Source organism: Agelaius phoeniceus, chromosome 12 (genome assembly GCF_051311805.1).
Source record: "Agelaius phoeniceus isolate bAgePho1 chromosome 12, bAgePho1.hap1, whole genome shotgun sequence".
NCBI lineage: Eukaryota > Metazoa > Chordata > Aves > Passeriformes > Icteridae > Agelaius > Agelaius phoeniceus.
Window position 1 is genome coordinate 7,357,489 of NC_135276.1, and position 14,144 is coordinate 7,371,632.

The window sequence follows — 14,144 nt, forward strand, 5'->3', positions numbered from 1 at the left end:
TCCATAAATTCCTCAACTTTAACACTGAAATTAAGCTATTCTGCCTTTGATGTGTAACATAGCCTGTGGTGTCATGGTGAAATAATTTGGATCAGAGCCCAGGGACTATGACAGGCCTATTTTTGTTGTCTATCTCTAAAGGTTAAGGAACAATTTTGTAGCCCACATCATCCTAAAGAAGGATAAAAGCTCCACGAGGACTAAGCCCATAGGATTATTTCCAAATAGGCTTTTGAACCACACTTTGGCATCTTCCAGGGATCTCCCTGCCTAAGTCATGGTGACAAAGCAAAGAAAACCTTTTTTCCAGAGAGGTAAGCCCTCAGTTACAGTGGAGGCAGTGGTCTCATGAGCGGCAGGCAGCTGGGCTGCCCATCCAATTCAGTGTGCTAACTTTTTTTAGGTGGCAAGGTAAGAAAGGGGAGCAGAAAAAACAACAACTGGTAGAATAAAACACAATCTGATGAGAAGAATGACAAAGTGCCATGTAAATTGCAGTCCTCACCACAACAGCAGACAATCACAATCACTGTCACTCTCAGTCTGGCCACCATACTGTTAGAACCAGAACATCACTGCCTAAATTACTGTAACATAAAAGTATCTTACAGATGTTTGAAAATCATACTGTTCAGAGTCACCTGCCTTTTCAGAAGATGAAAGGCAGAAACGATGAGTAGATAACCACCATGGAGGTACACTGAGACATCACTGCTGAGGAGCAGGAATCTCCCCCTGCAAGCTCTTCAGCTCAGCTCTGAACACTGGTACTTATGATTCAGCTCATATTCACTCTATCCTCATTTATAAGATAAATAATTTTGAGATGTATCTAAAATTACTTTACAACCTTTTAATCACTGAAAATTGTGTATAATTATTATACCTGCACTCGGGTGCCAAGATCTGCTGTGAAATACTTGGCTGCTCAAAGTGTGTGGAGGAAATGCTTCAATTCCACATTAATTAATGAATTTTTATCCACACTCCTGTCCATTAACAGCCACCATGCTTTTGCTGTGAATGGTCATTATTACAGACTGAAATAGGAGCATAAATTTACTGATAATGAAAGTGTCACTTGGAGGAGCAGTCCATCATCCTGTGTGCTGATATGGTGAGACCTTTTCTTGCTGTCTCGCATCTTTGCCTTGTTTCTGAAGGGCTGGCATGTAAGGGAGGGATCTGTTATTTGTAGACACCCACAAAACATCCCTTTAAATAAAGTAGGAATGATTTTCAGTATTCCAGGAAATATTGCATTGATTTTAAAATTGCCTTCTCTTCTTATCAGCCATTGCAGGTCTTCATCGGGAGACCATCCCTGACCTCCTTGCTCTTGAGATTGTTAGCCAGGTTGGTTTTCTGTTGGTGTTCTTTGTTGCCTTATTTTTTTGACAAGGAGTGTTTGCTGACTCTTGAAGCAAATTACCTGGTTGACTTAGTCCTTGTGCACCACTAAAAAGAGAGATTTCAGTTGATGCTCTGCATCTCTGGACCATATGGAACCATGCTCAAGTTGTCAAATTTTCTGTGTTTTAACTATTTAACTCATTAAATTCACTGGATGGGCTCTCATGGTATCTCATCTGTTAATTACTATATTAGATACTGTGTATGATATGATGCACATGGCATGAAAATTCATAAAAACAGGCCTTAGTGTAAAATCATTGCATTAGCACATCACAAAACATAAAAAAATTAATACAGATAAAAATAATCTTGAAGAGAATCTCCATTTTATACTGGGCTCATGTACTGTTACTGTTTTTATATAGTATATAACTACACAATTAGTATTATCTAAATTATTATGTGCTTGAAAAGGTGCTCTTTCAAGTTGAAGTGTCTGGATGAAACCTGGTGGCTTTCCAAAGCCTGTTCAGCTTGTGTGCACCTGGACACTTATGTTTAAAAACAGTACCCATATGCAACTGAATAGAGCAAATTGCCAGTTTTTCTTTTTAATCAAGCACATCAAACACAAATCATGTTAAAATATCAGCAACAAGACTGTAGTGCCTGCATACATATATGTTTCTCTAAATATACCTGAACTTTACCCAGTACCCCTTGCCTGGAACTACATTATTGAGATTAAGATATTCCTTTCCCAGTCAAAGCAATCAGTGTGATGAGACAGCTGCAGAGGCCAGCAGCAAGTTCCACGTCAGCCAACCTCTGCATCCATGCAGTGCTCAGCCAACTTCAGAGCCTAAATCACACTTTATGAGAGCTGCTTACCTCTCAAGGAAATAGTTAAGAACTTATTTCATGTTTGAAAAGGCAAGATAATAAATAAACTGTGAGAGAAAATAAGTTGTTTGCAGGATTCTTTCTATTGGCTTTCTCAAACAGTGAGATGTGGCACAATTACACACATGCTATGTGCATGTCTAAGATTTTCCCAGCAGGTCTTGGCCAAAATGCCCCTGTCTTTCAGTGGTGTGTGCATTAAGAACTTTAAACCACAGGAGTAGTTGCCTGAACCATGTGTCTATATCCAGCATACAGAGAACACCAAACTACTCAAGTTTTTACCCAAATACTGCAGCACGACACTGAGGCTCCCCAGCACATTAAGGCACATGGCATTCTGGAACCATGAAGAGAAGAAAGGCACAAAGGTACTTTGGAACAAAACCTTTGGGCTCTGAAGTCTTGTGAATTAAAGTCTCTGGATTGAGAAATAGTTCAAGCAAGTTAATTGAACCACCTTGGTCTACTCAAATCATTCTTAATGCCTCAGCAAGACACAGGCAAGGCTGCCAGGCTGCTGCGGGAGGGGACAGGCACCCAACACCAGGTGTCCCACCCTGTGCACCAGACCCAGGCAGGGACTCTGGAAAGTCCCTTGTGGCCTCATTGGCTCCTGGCCTCCAGCAGGAAAACTGGATTGTGATTACTACTGCTCTCTTTGTGGGGCTGGGAAAGGAAAGTCAGTGCTTTTGGAGCTGCTGGGTACAATGACAAGAGAGCTCCCAGAGAAACAGCTCCCAGAAAGGACCCACATTTGGTACAAGGGGTACTTTTTTCATAGGTTGAGGCTACCTGGTAAAACTGGAAGGTAACAATTATCACCCAAAGTAGAGATTGCTCCTGGGGAAATTATAATTGAGATTCTGTGTCTGAAAGGAAATGTAGGAACTTCCTCATGAAGTTCACCCTCACAGTTTTGCCTCTGACTTCAGAGGCCATCAAAGTCCACAGCTTACTGAGAGTCATGAACACTTTTGCAGTGTTTTCAATAGATTTAGAATGTAAAAAGACTCTCTCAGATGTGGTTGAACTCTGCACTGGATAGGCAGCTCCAGCGGAGGATGTAGGACAAAGGAAACGCTGTGCCCTGTGGACACAGTTTGAAGGAAGCTGAGCCCAAAGGATACAAAGGACAGAAGAAAGGAAGTGTCAAAAAGCAGGAGTGTCCCTTCACACAGGGTGTGTTTGAGGGCAAGGGAGGGGGCAGAGCAGGACCAGCTCTCCCGCACTTGGCATACTGAATAACAGCAAGGAACATCCTCAGCAAGTCACTCTCCCCACTGTAACAGCTGCCTTTGGTACTGGGGCACGTCTGGAGCAGTCAGAGGACAAGAAAGCAGCCTAAAACATTTCACAGAACAGTTTTCTCATAGCCTAACTGAATAAATATCATTAAAATATGCATTTTTTACAGTTCTTCATTAACAAGATAGCATGTGGTTAGACCAGTACTGTATAAGATCTTTTTCCTTGTCAATTTACATTATAAAAACATCTCACACATATAAAAAGTGGGGGGCTATACCAGTGGAATTATATACAGTAGTGTGTGTTTCCATATACTCAGGTTAGTACATATTTACATGTACAATGCACACAGGATTATGCTGGGGCCAAACACTAAAAGAAAACATGCGGTAAATGGTTGCTTTAATAAGTCCTGTTCCATTGAAAGGAAATAAAACCTGAGTATTAATGAGATATAATTATATATTTAAAATCTTTTCCCTTGTGCAGTATACAGAATTAATGCCAGTAAACTCACAAACTGCAACATTCTACTCCATTACATCTGCAATGATTAGAGATAGTTTGAACATCTGGCATATAATCTGTGATAGAAAACAGCATTCTGCACTTTAATGGACGTCTGGAGGCTACACATATCTGATTTTATTTCTTTGTGTTAACTCTTTCCTGGGAGGAAGAGACGATCCAGTGCTTGAGCACCTTCTTTCTGTCTTTTGATGAAGTTGCACGTAGCACTGATATTTAGCTGCTTTCAGGCTACTTATGTTTTAAATATCTAAGCTAAAAAGGGACCCACAGAGATTTCTGAGGGGCTATTTATAACATAGACAATTGAGCAGCATAAATATTAATGTGTTAAAACCCAAGAAAGTCATCCAATGAAAGTGACAATAATTTCCTCATTTTCTGTGACTTTAGAACATAAAAATGAAGCGGCATTTGCTTTTTCTTCATTATTTCAAAGACTTTGCAAATATCCTCCCTTAATTTGGTTTTCTTTTAGAATCTTATACATGATAAACTGGGGTTACCAATATTTGTACATTTTTGTTGTACCCTAACTGTAAGTATGTAAAAGCTTCTTTGACTGGCACTGACTTTCATTGAAAAAATTAGATTATTTCTCAGCTTTTGCAGGGTGTGTTTTGCCCCAAGCTAAACAAGAAGGTTTTAGCCCTGCTGTGTTCTGCGGGGAAAAGAGAGATACGAACTTGAAAGGCAAATGAGACTGACAGTGTTATCTTTTGCCTTACTTACTGAATATTAGCTAATACCAACACCTAAGGAGACCTTGAAATTAGACTCTGAGTAGTAATTAAGAGTGATTGAAGAGTGGCATCAGAAGAGATCTGTGTCACTGCTGAAAGGATTCAGCATTTAGAGTGACCTGACAAGTGTTCTGTATGAGTATATTTAGGTGTGAGGAAGAATATCTACTGCAGGAAAAGTGCTGGTGTTAGGCAGAGTTTGTAACCTGATCATGTGCACATCAGGGGCTTGCTCAGCTGCCTCATGTAACAAAAGCTGTAGTTACTGGGTAGCTCCCGTTGAGTATTAACAATTAGCCTTAAACATGGGTGCATTAAGCAGTCCTCAGGTCCTAAGGACCATACAGCAGAGGTTCACAAGGGCAGCAGAAAGCTCTACTGGCTGCATTACCACACAGAAACACTTATACCACACACATGCTATGCACAGGGAAGAACAGAAAGCCTGGAGATAATAATTTAAGGCTAAAACTACCTAAATATGAAGCATGTGTGATGCATTACTACTGAATGGTTTCATGTCTTGTCGGGCAGTGGAAAGCTTGCATCTATGGAGGGGAGAGACAAAAAAAAATGAAAGAAACCCCCTCAGTGTTCATTTGCAAACCAGATTGAACCCATTTCAACAAAGATTAGGAAAAATTGGCCTAATTATGGATGATGATCTAATACAATTTGGCCGTATTTAATGGAAGTCAGAACCAGAAAGTTGCATTTTGCTTCAAGTTCCAATATCTGGATCAGTGATTTCTCAGGTACTAAGCTTCCCACATATTTTTCACTTCTTAAAAAAGTTTATTAGATTTAACAGCTGAAGAACATTAAAAGATAACTTGAAATCACCTTTTCTTGATGAATCCCCACCCAGGTCTAATAAAACTCAGGAAAGTATCTGGAAATAGGCCAACCAGGTTTTACCAAAGTATCTACATTGTCTTTGATTTACTCAAATTTTTGTCAATAACATCAAATGCAACAATCAGCTTTGCAACTATAGAGCTCAGTCCTGCTCCACTCTCAATCAATAAGAGTCCCTGGAAAAGCAGGCTGGTTTAGACCCCAAAGGAGTAAGCTTCCCTTTGATGATAGTCTGGCAAAGGTCCAGAGAGGTTCTGTCAGAATAAGGGGCATATTTAACCTGGATTTGCTTGATCTCCTCTACCTAGAACTGTAAGTACAGATCTTAGCAGACATAATTCACTGGATAAAATCATGAACTGATTTTTTTCAGTGTTTAATTTCAGTAGGAGGGATGGACTTGGGAGGTCCATACAATCCCACCTTTCCAAGCCAGTTATTCAAAGATGAGAGTTGCCAAGACATTTAGCACAAAAACTTGGAAAACTGAATCTGTGACATAGATCTGATAAAACCATCTGAAATTCATGTTGGTGAGAAGAGAAGCATGAGAGGAAAGGGCTGAAGCAGTTGGGAAAGCCCTTAAACAAGAGAAGTGATATTTCAGAACTGCAAGGGGTATTTAAAAAGATTTTAGGCTTCCCCTGCTTTGACTAAGCAGCATCTTTTAGGGGTGTTTCATGGTCCAGCTGTCCCCCTCTGTTCCCAGATGGTGCCTGGGGACAATGCAGGACTGAGGCACACATCATGGTTTTCCTCCTGCCCACTGAGGAGGACACAAGAGAACCAGTAAAAGCCCCACACAGAACAAATCAGGTGCTTGTGGCTGTCGAGGCAAGGGAAAAGGTCAAAATCTGTCTGACTTGGTGAGAGGATGGAACAAATTACACTGAGACCATTAAGGCTGTTGGTTTGAGCATCATACTTAAGAGCTTCCTACTGGAGTGATGGAACTTTGGAAAAAATGGACCAAACCAAACACACCATTCACCTATTAGTTATTGCATATTCTGTCCCCAAGAAGTCCTCTGTAATGACTCATCAGAAAAGCCACATCACAGTGACATTCACCCCATCTGTCCTGTCACTGCAGAGCACCTGCTTTTCTTGGTATTTGAGCCAGAGGACTTTGGGGATGGTGGCACTTGACTGCAGCAGACAGCCTGTGCTAAACCATCAGAAACAAACTCCTGGCCTTTCTTTCCAGGGCCTCAGGCTTTGATCTGCTGAAACAGCACATTTGACCTTCGAGGCAGATGAAAACTTTTAAGATGTCTCACTGGCTCCCCACTACAGCTGATTAACCTGGAAGTTTTGTAGCATGAAACAAGCAGACTTCTTTAGCAAACAAGGAATTACACCAAGCCAGAACAGGAGAGGAAGATATGGTTTGGGATTTAGTTCCTTTTGTTCTTGGAAAGCACTATGCATAGTTAACTTACAGCATTAATTATCTTTTGCATTAACATAAAGCTGTAATTGAACAACTTAACCAGTAAAGATGAAAAACAGACTTGCCATGTAGTGTGTAAAACAGTCATTCTGCAGAGTGGAAAAGTCCTGCACCTTGCAAAGAGCCCTACTGGCTATCCCAAGTAGATATGCTCCAGTAATACTCAGTTGCATGCGTTCACAGAGCTTGTGGGTACATGGTGCAGGCTGAATTCATGCCAACGGCTCCAGATATAGATAGAAAATTAAGTTGAAAAGCTTTTTTCTCAATAATTCCACCAAGAGGTTTGGAGCAACAAACCAATTACTTTTCCTCAAACTCTGCAGGCCTTTAAAGATGTAATAACTCTCAGTACTTGGACTCCAAAGGGAATAACTCACAACACAAAGCAGAGAGCTACAGGGCAATGCCAACACCAAAGAGTATTTCAGGCGTTTCTGCTGGAGTGCACCTCAGGTTTGAAGACCCCCTGGAATTGAGGTGATGTTCAAGGGAGCAGCAGCCTGCCACAGGTCAGAAAACTCCTCAGACTGGGAAAACATAGAAAAGATGCTGAAAATTCTTTCCCTCTGTACAATTGTGTGGTGGCATATTCTCTTAGCTGTTTATTCTGGAGAATGCATGTAAAACACACTCCCTCCTTGTAAGCCACAGATGGCTCTTTGCTCTGTCTCCAAATAAATGCCACCCATACCCTGGGGATCAATTGTCCCCACAGCATTGATCTACTTAAATCCCAAGTCTGAGACCTACTTTTATTTTGAGGGGGTAGTTATCCAGCTGACAGTTGTGAGGAAGCTTTAGCTTACAATCACTATATCCTAAAGGTTCAAAAAGAAGAAAGGTACTTCCTATCTTTCCACCTAATCTCATGCTTCCTAAACCAGATTTAGGAGCGTCTCATGTTTAGAACTGGCAGGTCTCTAAACCATGCTATGAACAGAGATGAGGGAGAGCCAGGTTCCTGGATTCAGAGGCATAAAGCCCTGGGCTGCACAGCTGCTGGAGGAACTGGCCAGTACAGGGAGGTCCCCTCTCACAAGTGATCCCAGCACACACCTCTGAGAAGGGGCTCACTTGCCCAGGAATGTGCTGCCTTCTACCTGTCCTCTGCAGAGAGCCAGAGAGGATGGAGCCAGGGGAGTTTGGGAGCACTGGACTCCTGCCTGCCCCCAGCACAGCTGCTCCCCAGCACAGCTCCCAGGGACTGCCTCTCACTCATACAGACAACATCCCCAGGGCAGGCAGAAGCTCTCCATTATCCATCTCACTGGGAGAATCATTCCCCTGTGCACATTAACCAGTGTTAAGGAGTGAAGAAATCTCCCAAAACTAGACAGGAACTGCAGAAGTGTATTTCCCTCTCAGAGAGGGATCTTGGTTTTCATTAATTAATATATCAGAAGAAACCAGTGGAGAAGCATGTCTTGTTATCTGGCTTCTTAGACAGTAGCCTTTGGTTCATTAGCCTGAAAGCCTATCAACTGGATAACAGTATTTATTCCATATAGAATAATGATCTACTTTAAAGGAATATGGTATTGCCCATGCAGGAATAAATTCAACCATTTTTCACAGCTTAAACACACACTAACCCATGTAAGTGAGAGATACAGATATAAAAGGGTTTTTAAAAAGTAGGTCCTGGGAAGAAAGGCAAAATCTAGGTACCCATACCCTGGAGCTACTACAGATCTGACTGTACATTAATTACCCATTAGTCTCAAGTTACACTACACAGATTCAGAGCCTTTGCTCTTTAGCCATATTTAAAGGAAGAAACAAAATGAAAGCTAAGCATGGTCAGCCCTGCTTTTGAGGTCAGTAAGAATACTAACATTAGATTTGAAGCTGTCTTGTTGGGAAAAAAGTTGTTGTACTGATATTTAAAGCACACAGTTGTTGAATTAGTTCAGAGCTATGCAGTAGCAGATAGCTCCACAGACACTTTAACAGCCCCTTCAGAAATACTATGATTTTAATCTTACAAGCCTGCAACAGCAATATCTATGCAGTGTTCAAACTATATTGTTGACAATAAAATTATAAAAAAGACACTTTAAATATGCAGTGGTTGTGTCTGAAAATTAAATATATCAGCCATTAATTTTTCCCCCAAATTACTAAAAAGCAACAGTCCACACTAAAGACTAACTGTTTGTAAAATTGGATTTTTAAAGATGAAGCCTTTTTTAAACCAGGACTGGTCAAAAGAAGCATTAGAACAATTCTACAACTGGAAAAAATAAAGCTGCTTAGCTAATTCACCTGACTAAACCAAAAATGGATTTATGCTGCTCACATCAGTGTTTCAGATATTGCAATTTTAAAGAGTGGGGATATTACATTAAACCCCACAAAATGCAAGGCTCTGGAGAAGCAGGGCCATAGGTAATGAGATATTGATCCTCCCACCTCAAGGTGAGAGCACACATGGGGGGCACTTGGCCTGGCCATGGCCATGACCAGACACAAACCAGGCTCTGGCCCCAAACCAAGAGCCCTGAGCTGCAGGAGACACTTTCTCCTGCAGAGGTAGTGTGCTGGACTAAGGACAAATGCCCATCTCCTGGCAATTTATTTCCTCAACAAGGTCTAGGTAGGAAGAGCTCTACAATCCCAGCCCCATCTACCTCTGCTGCTCTCCGTGACATGGGTGCAGAGCCCTGGGTGTGCTGGGTACATCATGGATGCTCAGCAGAGCTGCCCTAGCTGCAGAGCCTCACAGGCTACCACCTTACCACTTCTTAGCGGGGGAAAACAACCTTTTGGAACTTGAAATTTCAAAGAAAATTGTATTCTGACCAGCCAGCTTACAATTCCCTTAGCTGAGTGCAGTGGTGCCCTCAGTCCCAGTTCAAAACCTGACTTCCCAGAGAATCCACCAGAGCCACCCTCCCTTCCCTTTGCTGTGCTAGTGAGAAACCACATCAGCTGCTAAGTGGCCTAATGCAAACTGATGTGGCAGTTTCAATTCAATTGCCACTGCACAAGTAACACTATAGCAAAAGTCACCGCAGTGATTGGCGTCAGCGGGAAGCATTATTGTCACCCCTCACACAGTGCCATCGAGGGGCACAGGCCTTGTTATTGTCACCCCTCACACAGTGCCATTGAGGGGCACAGGCCTTGTTATTGTCACCCCTCACACAGTGCCATCGAGGGGCACAGGCCTTGTTTATTGTCACCCCTCACACAGTGCCATTGAGGGGCACGGGCCTCGTTACTGTCACCCCTCACACAGTGCCATCGAGGGGCACAGGCCTCGTTATTGTCACCCCTCACACAGTGCCATCGAGGGGCACAGGCCTTGTTATTGTCACCCCTCACACAGTGCCATCGAGGGGCACAGGCCTCGTTATTGTCACCCCTCACGCAGTGCCATTGAGGTGTATGGGCCTTGTTATTGTCACCCCTCATGCGGTGCCACTGAGGGGCACAGGCCTTATTATTGTCACCCCTCACAGAGTGCCATCGAGGGGCACAGGCCTTGTTTATTGTCACCCCTCACACAGTGCCATTGAGGGGCACGGGCCTTGTTACTGTCACCCCTCACGCGGTGCCATCGAGGGGCACAGGCCTTGTTATTGTCACCCTTCACACAGTGCCATTGAGGGGCACGGGTCTCGTTATTCTCACCCCTCATGTGGTGCCATCAAGGGGCATGGGCCTTATTGCCTCTGAGCACTTCAGAGCTGACGTGCAGCTCCATCACGGCCTGTCACAGCAGCACACACTGTCCCCAGCCTGAGGTGGAAGGGAGTACTTCAGGACAGCGATCCTGCTCCCTCTCACAGCTGCTAAAACTTCACACAGCATCCCTACACCACCACTGAAACAGGGAAGGCTGAGATTTGAGAGCATCTGGAATTGTTTCAGGGAAAGGAGCTGTACCAGGTTATTCATGCTCCAGGGGGCTGGGGGTGAGGCCCAGTTTTTTACTTTTTAAATCATTAACATGGTAAGAATGGCACACAACACTGTGGTTCACTGGTATATAGGCATCTGTGGTTGCTTCCTGTGTTATAACTCATTAGCTGGCTCTTAACTAATGACAGTTTGTAACTTCTGTGAAATGAAGCAGCAATAACCAGCAGCTGTACAATAGGGCAGTGATGCTGTGTCCCACAAACCAGGCAGCACATCCACACCAGGCAGCAGGAGCTGCCTCCAGGAGGGAGCTCAGAGCCCCCCAGTACCAGGGGGTTCTGCCCCTCTTCCTTCAGGCACAGGCATGCTACTCCCTCTTGTATCCAGTCTAATTTTAAGTCACTGGAGTGACTGCACATCTACCAGCTCTCCGGGGAGCTTATTAAAGAGTTTGGAAGAGCTGCATTTGGGAAGTTTGCCTTTACTCAGTTTTATCTTGTTGCTCCTGGAGTCCTTCAGACCATCTACACAGTGCTCACTTCCCCCTTAATTTTAGTGTTTAGGTACTTACCAGTGTTGCCAGCACGCTATTCACTGCATCAGTGACACCTCTGGAGGGTCCACACCTGGGAGCAGGCACTTTGTCCCCTTCATGCCAGCAGGACAGCCTACCCACACCTCTGCCAGCAGCCAGGCTCTGCTCAGCTTTTATCACCCTTTTATCACTGGGGCTGCAGCACTGCCCACACCTGGGCAGCATGGAGAGGTGGCCCCAGCCCAGCATTCTGAGAACACACAGCTTAGCTGCTGCTCTTTGCACACTTCTAAACTCAAGACAAGGGGTTCATGCTTTCCCTTTTTAAAAAAGCAAAAATGTCATTTTCTATGCTCTCTGCTAGTGAGGGACACCGAGGTGCCTGCTGATGTCCCTCAAAACTCCCACAACCCTTCCCTGCCCCTGCCAAAGGGCTCCCACCTGCACCACCAGGGAGCTCAGCTGTGTGCTCTTGCCTGCCCCAGCCCCCTCACTTTTACTGCTTCTGCATGTCTTTCTACTATTGCTTGCATAAATGTGGAGTAATTTTGCTTCAGACCTGCATTTGTGTTTCTCCAGGTTAAATTTTTTTATTCCTGCCCATATTTTCCTGTTATTTCTGTCTTCGGTGATGTTTGCAATAGCTACTAATGTACTGTCATTTGCAAATGCAATTAGTGTGTTTATTTCTTTCTTTCTTTAGCTCATTAATAAAGATGTTAAATAAAAATATGCCTTCCTCTGCTAACAACATCCTCAAAATAGTTAGGAAGATGGGATCCAAAGGTAATAAAGAACTGTATTATTGGACAAGACTCTTCCTTGCATCTTTCAGCATTTGCCATGCTCATTATGGGCAATTAAAACATAACACAACTTGCTCACTTCACACCCAAAACAGCCCTCCTCCCTGTTCTGTGTTGGGATGTATAGAATACATAGATAAAGAGCAAGACCAGACATCAGCTGGTAGCCTGTTATTGCAAAGGCAGCAAGGTTTTCTCTGGTTTAGATGCAGAGGAGTGAAGTGTAGCCATTTGTTAACCTTTTTATGTACACGATCACTGTTTCCAACAAAGGATGGAAGCATGAGTGCTTTTAAAACTTTACTTACTGTGATTACTGTAGCTGTGTCCGTGTATAACAGCTTGTACATTTATTACACAACCATAATTCAGCATATTGGCTGTATCCACTAATGCATCCAGTATTTCCCATGACTCGCTAGCTATCCTTGTTCCTTTGATTTTTGACAGGTCTGGGAACACTCAGCAGTTCATGGCACTGGCTCACTAGTGGGACAAAAGGCTGTGCACTTCTTTTCACCTTCAGGAAAACCTGCTGAAATTAACTCATGGCTCTAGTGAGTTGGTGTGAAATGTAATAATAACAGTTCACCTTAGTTTTCTATCTGTTGAAGAGACAGCAAAGAAAACACAAATGTTTATGGAAACAACAACAACCACAACAACAACAAACAAAAAAAAATACAAAAAACCCCCAAACAAACAAAAAAAGCCCACCAAAAATAAAACACCAAGGAAAAGAAGAGAAACATGCCCAAGGATACACAGGGGCTAGTTTATCAAATTAATCTCATTTCTTCATCACATGCTCAGCTATTTAAACAGAATTTAAATAATACATTTATTGAAATGAAAGCCTTATTTCTTAGGGCTTTCTGAAATTAAGGTGTGGGGAAACAGAGTTGTCTTTTTTTTCTTTGTAATATATGAAGGAAGACTTAAGATCACTGGATGCACATTTGGGTAATCATAAATTAATTGTAATGAAAACTTTCACAACATATTCAGAGCATGTTGAGATTTTGTTTGATTTTGAATTGCTCCAAAATGACATCTAATTATATACTAGTGATTAACACGTTGGTTGCTACTAAGAAATAGCAACCAAGCAAACATTACAATTCAATATTTAAATTTACTGTAGGTTGGATTTGTTGGATATTTTGCCTATTTTTTTATCACACAGAAGAAACATGGTGGTAAATTCAAATACTTAGACAGATGCTGAGGCTGTTTCTCCTCATCTGTGAAATTAGGGATTGCATCACTACAGGTAGAGGCAATGATGGTCTTGATGGCTCCCTTTCTCTTCTTTCTTCCTTTTCCTTCTGCCTTTCTGCCCCCTCCTGGGACACAGCTGAGTACAGGAGCTGCCCTGCAGGAGTGGGGCTGGCTCTGCTGTTGGAGGCTCAGGCTCTCTTTGGGGCACAAGGCAGGAGCTGGATACTCAGCACTGTGCCTGGGTTATTGTGCCATGGCTCAGCAGTGCCCCTGCCCAGGGCTGGGAACATGCAGGGACACACAGACAGTCCCACCTGGGCCAGCTCAACCTTCCCTTCACCTGCAGAAGCCCCATCCTGAGTCCCTCTCCCCACTCCTGGCAGTTTTCTATTTCCCCAAGAAGACTTCTCTCCTTTGACCTGAAGCCTTCTCCAAAAGCTGTGCTGGGTCTTTGGCACTTGAGTGATTAATCAGTTCTTCATTTCATATTTCCACCTTTCATGGTTTGGATGAAATTATTCAACAAAACAGGACAAATTAGTAGAGTTAGACCAATATGTGCTGTATTCTGGTTTTTATTTTTTTTTAATGGAAAATGTGTGTGTGCTCCTTGGTTGCAG